Raw genomic sequence first — 7,930 nt, 5'->3', positions numbered from 1 at the left:
AATTGCTTACAATGTAACATGGATAATGGGCCAGGGTAGCTAGGTATAAGTACACTAAAATTTAGAATTTTGATTTTGACAAGCATTCTACAATATTTATAGATTGTTGAAGGAAAAATTTTGTAACTTATCTTTGTTACTAATGAAGATTTTGGGTTATAGTGTAGAATATATTTTCCACTCATGTCACCATATATACTTTCATTTTTATTCTATTGACAGAATAAAATTTGTCTATTTCACACATTAGGTTTCCAAGAGCTTGAACAGAATCAATCTGGTAAATACTGTTTCCTATCTCAGATATTCCTATATGCCAAGTCAAAATTCCAAAGAAATATACAGAGGTTTATACTTTGAAATAAAAAACAAGTGGGGATAAAATTGCAATATTTCCACAATCTCTTGCCTAGCCTTAGTGCTTCTCCATGTCAGTAGGTGTTTCCAAGGGATGGAGAGAAGTAGTCCATCTCCATATCAATAGGTGATTCCAAGGGGGAACAAGGGTTTGTGTGGACCGGAGAGGTTGGGTGGGCTCCACTTTTGGAGCTGGGCCATGAGAGACACAGGCAGGCAGAAGTGGATGATGGTTTGTAAGCAATAAACAGGTTTCTCCCTCTTTATTTCCTCCCTTTGACTGATTTTGACTTCAAAGGTAATTTGCCCCAGGCTGTGAATATATGTCCCTCCCTTCCCTGGCCCACTGGGAATTTACAGCAAGTAATTTTGTGTTTTATATAAGCTAATTTTCTACTGGATTTTAGAGGAAATTCAGTACATTATCTCTTGCAGAGACTCTGAATTTGACCACTGGTATTCATTTGATTTTTCCATCAATAAAGGGTAAACATCACCATTCATCTTAGGGAATTTGCATTAATGTATTCAAAATTTCTTACCGCATTAAAATCAACTTGTTTAACAAAAATGATGATATTTTGCTGACTACACTGATCTTTCAGAGGTTAGCCTGGATTGTTATCATTACCAGTAATATCACCAAAGGCTCAATTGATGAGAATAAAATATTACTGGAAAGGAAAAATGTTCTTCTACCTTCAATGTTCTTCTGGCTGGCCTAAGAATCAAATTGACATGATACATATTTATAGGAGATAATCAAATTTAATTACATATATATGAAGAATTCACACAGACATGAGATTTCAAAGACAGGGAATAAAATGAGGTATATATGCCATCCTGAACTAAGGAGAAGAATGGTAAGGGTCTGGGACTTCAAAGGAGAGGAAAGTAATTCACAGGAAGATGAGAGCAAATGTTTGGTAAACAAGTGTTTGTTGGGCAATGGAAAAACAATGTGACATGGAGAGGAATTTTAACAGACAGATTTTGCTAAATTCCTCCCTGTCTACCAGGCCTATCATAATGTAAGCTATCTCTGGTAATAGCTATCTTCCTGGAGTGGGTTTTCAATCTAAATTCTTTTAGGCAGTTAAGAGGAAGAGCAAAGTTTCTATTTGAGTCTTCTGGGCCTCGATGCTTTTCAGATCAAAATAGTCTGCCTGTCACAATGACACATCTTGAGGCAGCCTGCCCTTGGTCCCTACACTTTCAGATAGTCATTTTTGTCCTAAAAATATGATTCTAGTTACAATCATTCCATTTATACGCCAAGGTCTAGAATGGCATCTGGTATGCAAGCTCATACACAGCCTTGTTGAAACATGTTTCATCCACTATGATCTATGAAAACTATCACATCTAAAATTGTTTATTTCTGAAACTTATAAAGGAGCAGATCTGTAATATATAATTTTAGCCAGAAATAATAACATGGAAGGAGGCCCCGAATCAGCTGAAATTACTAATATAATCTGCAAATATGTAGAATCAAAGTAAATCATGATAGGGCAGTATTTTATTCATTTTTTTAGAGTTCTCTCATTTATTTGACCAAATGAAAGTTTCTGGACCATGTCATTAAATGCCTGTTTCACTTGCTGGTTCCTTAAGGTGTAAATGAAAGGATTCAATAAGGGGGCAACTGAGGTATTGAGCACAGCTACTCCTTTGCTTAAAGTCACTCTATCATTTGCTGATGGTTTTATGTACATGAAGATACAGCTACCATAAGATATGGAAACTACAATCATATGGGAAGAACAGGTAGAAAAGGCTTTGGTCCTTTGCTGAATAGAAGGGAATTTGAGAATTGTTTTGATGATGTAGCCATAAGAGAGAATCACTAACATCAGTGTGACCATTATTGTGACAATAGCCAAGAGAAAACACATTAGCTCTAGGAAATGTGTATCAGAACAAGAGATCTGCAGGATGGGAGACGAATCACAAATAAAATGATCAATGACATTGGAAGCACAGAATTAAAACTTGAGTCCCAAGATCATTGGAGGAAAGATAATCAGGAATCCAGTTACCCAGGAGCTGAATACAAGTTGGTAGCAAACTCTGTTGCTCACGATGATGGTATAATGCAGGGATTTACATAGAGCCACATAACGGTCATAGGACATGGCAGCCAGAAGGTAAAATTCAGTTACTCCCAAAAAGATTTAAAAAATAACTGAGTCATACAACTCATGTAGGAAATAGTCCTGTCTTTTGTCACAAGGCTCACCAGAAATCTTGGAATACAAACAGTTGTGAATGAGATTTCTAAAAGGGAAAAATTCCTTAGCAAGAAATACATTGGTGTCTTAAGGTGGGAATCCAGAAGAGTAAGAATAATGATGGTTAAGTTTCCTGTGACACTAAATATGTAGGTAAAAATAGAAAGAGGAAAACTACAACTTGCAACTGAGGGTTATCTGTCAAACACAAAAGAATGAACTCTGTCTGCATTGAATTGTTTCTCATTTCTCTCTTATGAATTTTATCAAAGCTAGACAAAAAAGTAAAAAAAAATGGTAAGGATTAACTATTGGAGTCATTAAGAAATAATAAAGAATGAGAAAGAAGCTAACAACATACATTGATCACCAACAATGTGCCAGGCACTATGTCTGGAGATTTACATAAATTTCCTTATTAACATCTGCAGCAACCCTCATTGAGTAGAATGTTAGTCTCTCCACTTTCATGAGAAGGAAATCTAGAGTCAGATTGGAGTTTTCTGGGATATATATCTAAACCCCAGCTTTGTAACAAAAAGTTGATGAATCTTTAATAAATATAAATGCCCAAGACACTCAAACAACTGTTTGAATATTTTTGGTGAGATTTAGACATTTGTTTTTATACAAAGTTTACAAGTTCACAGACAAATGAGGAAATAACTTGGTTTGTAATTCAGTTGGGCCCTGAACTCCAAGGCTTTTAAGTACTGAACCTTTGCTGCTTTTAATTTTATCTTTTTAACTTTATGATACTGAATATTCGTTAAAAAGTTCTAGCCTTGAGACATGGATAGATTTCAGAATGTTTATGAATTCACTTAAATAATCCTGTGGTAATTGTGTATGAAGAGGGCATGCAATTTCCTTCTAACGAAGGAGCATATAACACACAATATGTGCAGAACTCAGTACAACCCAGGCCAACTGGATGGCAAGTCAGAAAATTGCAAATGGAACCTGAAAGATATAGAATGTGGTCATAATATCACAGAGCTACACTCCCCAACTTCAAGCTCTACTATAAAGCCATAGTAATCAAGACAATTTAGTACTGGCACAAGAACAGAGCCACAGACCAATGGAACAGACTAGAGAATCCAGACATTAACCCAGACATATATGGTCAATTAATATTTGATAAAGGAGCCATGGACATACAGTGGCAAACTGACAGTCTCTTCAAAAGATGGTGCTGGCAAAACTGGACAGCTACATGTAGGAGAATGAAACTGGACAATTGTCTAACCCCATATACAAAAGTAAACTCAAAATGGATCAAAGACCTGAATGTAAGTCATGAAACCATTAAGCTCCTGGAAAAAAACATAGGCAAAAACCTCTTAGACATAAACATGAGTGACCTCTTCTTGAACATATCTCCCCAGGCAAGGAAAACAACAGCAAAAATGAACAAGTGGGACTATATTAAGCTGAAAAGCTTCTGTACAGCAAAAGACCCAATCAATAGAACAAAAAGGAACCCTACAGTATGGGAGAATATATTTGAAAATGACAGATCCGATAAAGGCTTGACGTCCAGACTATATAAAGAGCTCACACGCCTCAACAAACAAAAAACAAATAACCCAATTAAAAAATGGGCAGAGTAACTGAACAAACAGTTCTCCAAAAAAGAAATACAGATGGCCAACAGACTCATGAAAAGATGCTCCACATCGATAATTATCTGAGAAATGCAAATTAAAACTACAATGAGGTATCATTTCACACCAGTAAGGACGGCTGCCATCCAAAAGACAAACAACAACAAATGTTGGCGAGGCTGTGGAGAAAGGGGAACCCTCCTACACTGTTGGTGGGAATGTAAATTAGGTCAACCATTGTGGAAAGCAGTATGGAGGTACATCAAAATGCTCAAAACAGACTTACAATTTGACCCAGGAATTCCACTCCTAGGAATTTACCCTAAGAATGCAGCAATCAAGTTTGAGAAAGACAGATGCAGCCCTATGTTTATTACAGAACTATTTACAATAGCCAAGAATTGGAAGCTACCTACATGTCCATCGATAGATGAATGGATAAAGAAGATGTGGTACATATACACAGTGGAATACAGCTCAGCCATAAGAAAAGGCAAATCCTACCATTTGCAGCAACATGGATGGAGCTGGAGGGTATTATGTTCAGTGAAATAAGCCAATAGGAGAAAGAGAAATACTAAACGATTTCACTCATCTGTGGAGTATAAGAACAAAGGAAAAATTGAAGGAACAAAACAGCAGCAGAATCACAGAACTCAAGTATGGACTAACAGGTACCAAAGGGAAAGTGACTGGGTAGGATGGGTGGGTAGGGAGGGATAAGGGGGTGGGAAATAAGGAGGGGGTTATTAAGATTAGCAAGCATGGGGGTGGTGGGAGAAAGGGGAAGGCTGTACAACACAGAGAAGACAAGTAGTGATTCTACAACAGTTTGCTATGCTGATGGACAGTGACTGTAAACGGGTTTGTAGGGGGGACCTGGTAAAGGGGAGAGCCAAGTAAACATAATATTCATAATGTAAGTGTAGATTAATGATAACATAAAAGAAAAAAAAGTGGTTGCTGTGTGGTGACCTCGAATGAGTTCTACACAATGGTATAAAGGGCATATAAAAGTGCAGGCAAAGGGACTGTTTGTGCTTATACAGAGAATCAAAGCCTAACTTGGCTACCCCGAAAATGAACTAAGATACAATATGAAAAGAATTTCCAACATCAGCACTCACTGTAAGACTCATACCAGAAGATGATCATCAAAAAACCCCAACAAAGATCCACATGCTGCTACAGCTGTAGATGCACTCATCCCACTGGTTCCTGGACTTGCCATGGGAATGAAGAAGGAGATATCTAAGCTGGCCTGTGCATACAGTAAAACAACAAATTTGACTGGATCTATACTGTTGGAACTCAACCAAGAATTAGGAGAAGTGCAAATTGTAGCGCTCCAAAATCTTACAACTACAGACTATCTACTGTTAAAAGAACATATGGAATGTGAACAGTCCCCAGGAATGGGTTGTTTTAATTCGTCTGATTTCTCTCAGACTGTTCAAGCTCAGTTGGACAATATCCACCATATCATAGACAAGTTTTCACAAATGCCTACGGTGCCTAACTGGTTTTCTTGGTTGCACTGGAGATGGCTGGTAATTATAGGTCTGCTTTGGTTATGTAACTATACTCCTATTATGTTAATGTGTGTGCACAATTTAATTAGTAGTTTAAAATATATACATGCTGAAGTTACTCTACAAGAAGATATGTCAAAGAAATAATCAATCTTCCCAAGTTTTCGTCCACCTGCTACTTCTATAGCTTTTCTTCTTCCTTCCTAATTACAACACTTAAATAGAATTCGTGCCTCATATCAAATTTACCGAGTATCATAATTCTTCCAAGTGGTAAAGATACCTCAAGACAAAGGCTGGGCATAGATGCCACCGGGCATAAATATGCAAAGAAGTAAAAAGCTAACCTTTTCAAACAATAAGGCTTCTCTCTCACTTACCAACTTTACATTTCCCTGAATGGTCCCAGAAGATGACTGGTTAACCAGAGACGGGTAAGATTCCTCAAGGGAGGAACAACCTAAGACAGGCACAGTCACAGGGGGGCCATCAGGTGAGAAATTGGGGATCAACAGAGGTGAGGCTTAGAACCTCACCCCCCCGTTCTGAGAGAAATCTTCTGCATATGTGGATGTTTTATTGCCCTTGTCTAGCTTGGATTAACACATAGTCTACAGGCACACACCTGATCATCTACATTTGCTCTCTTACAACACTAAACTATGTTTTCTACCTTTATCTTGTATCTACCTACCATTCAGCATTTTATTAAAAATAATAATAATAAAGAGAGAAATGTGGTATCCACATATAAATCAAGTATAAAAATTAAATGAATATTCATATTTGAACTGATTGTTTATAGTTCATAATGCATGAGAAAAACCAAAAGTTTCTGTGATGACTGCCCTTGTACTGTTCACCATGTAACTTATTCACTATCTAAGAATTTGTTCTCCATGTAAGAATTTGTTTGTTATGCTTCAGAAGATTGGAGACTGATGAAAATTAGGCTTGGGGTGGATTAATTATTGTGCATTGAGCATTGACTCCCCTATACAGAATTTTATTGTTGTTAACAACCATTTTATCAATAAATATGAGAGATGCCCTCTCAAAAAGAAAAAAAAAAGTACACACTTCCAATTGTAAAATAAATAAGTAACCAGGATGTAATGTATAGCATAAGGAATATAGTCAAAATATTGTAACAACTTTGTATGGTGATAGCTGGTAGCTAGAATTATCATGTATATAAATGTTGAATCACTGTGTTGTACACCTGAAAGTAATATAATACTGTGTGTCAACTACCCTTCAATAAAATATAATTATCTACAAAAAAAAAATTATAGAGCTAAAAGAGGTGTCATAGATCATTTGTCCAATCTTGTACATTAAGGTAAAATCCTTTTACAAAATTAAGGAAGGTATCTATTTATCCAGGTTACTTTTTAAATTGCTGATATAATAATTGATAGCTTTTAAGAATAAGAAAATCTTTACAACTTAAAAATATATAAAAGTGATAAATCCTTTGTAAATGAAAAACATACACACTCTTGCAACCACATTTTAAGTAGGGGTTTTCAACTGCTTACACATTTTAGAAATCAACTACATTGTTTATAAGAACTTTCTTAGGGATTTCTCTTTTTTTCCTTCTTCCTCTTCTTTTCTGTCTCCTTTAGAATGTTTTATGAACTAGATTGCAGATCAATTAGTCTATTTCCTTATTGAGTTTATCATTAATATTTTCCCTAAAAGACAAAAAGAGAGAAAGGAAGAAAAACCCACAAATAAGTCAAAGAATATATATTCTCTCCTTTAGAATTATCATTCTTGGGAATGAAGAATTTTCTATAAAGAAAATTAAAAATCAAGTGGATATGAGACACGTTAACAGGAGAAAAAATACCTGAAGTTAAATTATGCACAATTTTTTAATAAAGCACAAAAAATGTTTGCTAACAGACCCCAATTTATTTTTAGTTTTTCTGTAATGAGGAAGCCAAAAGTAGATAAACCTATGTTCAGTAAGTACAGTTTCATTATTTTAGCTAATGATCTAGATATTCAATGAATTTAACTTACCTCACCATTTAGCTTAACAAAACTTTAGGGGCAGTTTACCAAAAAGATCTGAGGAGCTGTTTATAAGTATGTATACTCTGAAATATAATTGTTGTAGAAAGTTTTCTATAACCTCTTACTCCACTTACGTCTATCTAAATCATTTGCTCCCGGTTATGTT

General features: G+C 35.7%; 1 pseudogene; it reads right to left on the bottom strand.

Annotated features, from left to right (window-relative positions):
* Positions 1-1,886: 1,886 nt before the first annotated feature.
* On the bottom strand, positions 1,887-2,841 carry LOC118907927 (olfactory receptor 6C70-like; annotated as a pseudogene).
* Between the last annotated feature and the right edge of the window lie 5,089 nt (positions 2,842-7,930).

The sequence above is a fragment of the Manis pentadactyla genome, chromosome 10 (assembly GCF_030020395.1).
Source record: "Manis pentadactyla isolate mManPen7 chromosome 10, mManPen7.hap1, whole genome shotgun sequence".
NCBI classification, from domain to species: domain Eukaryota; kingdom Metazoa; phylum Chordata; class Mammalia; order Pholidota; family Manidae; genus Manis; species Manis pentadactyla.
This window is presented reverse-complemented; position numbering and strand designations above follow the sequence as displayed.